An 877-nucleotide genomic window follows, 5' to 3' on the forward strand; every position below is an offset into this window, starting at 1 on the left:
AGCGAGCGCTCTACCATCTAAGCTACATCCCCACATTAAAAAATTAGATAAATATATGTGTTTATACGGGCATGTGTTAAACAAGGTAATTGATTTGGCTCAATCTTTTAATTTGATTTGACTGGTGTGCAATTACATTCCAATTGATAACATCAATCCAATCTTAAATTATAACAGGCCAGGGTTAGAGTTTGTTGAAGAAGAAAAACAACTAGGCAATTCAAACTGTACGAACCTTGAAAAAAGCCTCATTATATAAGAGAATTGACTACCTAGCAGCCCTCGCATTTACATTGTACATCAGAAAATAAAGATGGCTAAGGCAAAGCATTTAAGCAGAATAACCACACAGATCGAAGTACTATTGGTCAAGCAATGAATGAACTACAAGAAACTTTGATGCCAAATACTGAATAGTGATGTTTTCACTCACAAAATTATATTCGCTTTGCACAATGTATNACAAAATTATATTCGCTTTGCACAATGTATTACCCTTTCTTTAGATAAAGTATGACTACCAATAAGAAAAGCAATGCATTGTATGTAATTGCAATGGCCTGCTCTAGGAAGCAAAAAGTTAATTCTTAGAAATAAGAAAGAAAATAATGCTTTTGTGCTTTGATTTATAAATATATTAAAGAACGTAGAACCAAAACGTTGAAAATTGATAGATAATATTTTCCCGTCACTAACTAAAAACTTGTAGATCACAAATTAAATTTCTCGCCACTAATTTGAAATTATTCAAGCTTGTATATTACAGGAATTAGAGATGCAGGGTATCGATCCCCGTACCTCTCGCATGCTAAGCGAGCGCTCTACCATCTGAGCTACATCCCCGCACTAAAAAATAAGATAAATATATGTATTTATA

General features: G+C 33.1%; 1 non-coding gene across 1 annotated transcript; it reads right to left on the minus strand.

Moving 5' to 3' along the window:
* Positions 1–770: 770 nt before the first annotated feature.
* Positions 771–843, minus strand: TRNAA-AGC. The gene has a single exon. It is a non-coding gene; the product is annotated as a tRNA-Ala (tRNA).
* Positions 844–877: the final 34 nt, after the last annotated feature.

The sequence above is a fragment of the Ipomoea triloba genome, chromosome 16 (genome assembly GCF_003576645.1).
Source record: "Ipomoea triloba cultivar NCNSP0323 chromosome 16, ASM357664v1".
Taxonomy (NCBI): domain Eukaryota; kingdom Viridiplantae; phylum Streptophyta; class Magnoliopsida; order Solanales; family Convolvulaceae; genus Ipomoea; species Ipomoea triloba.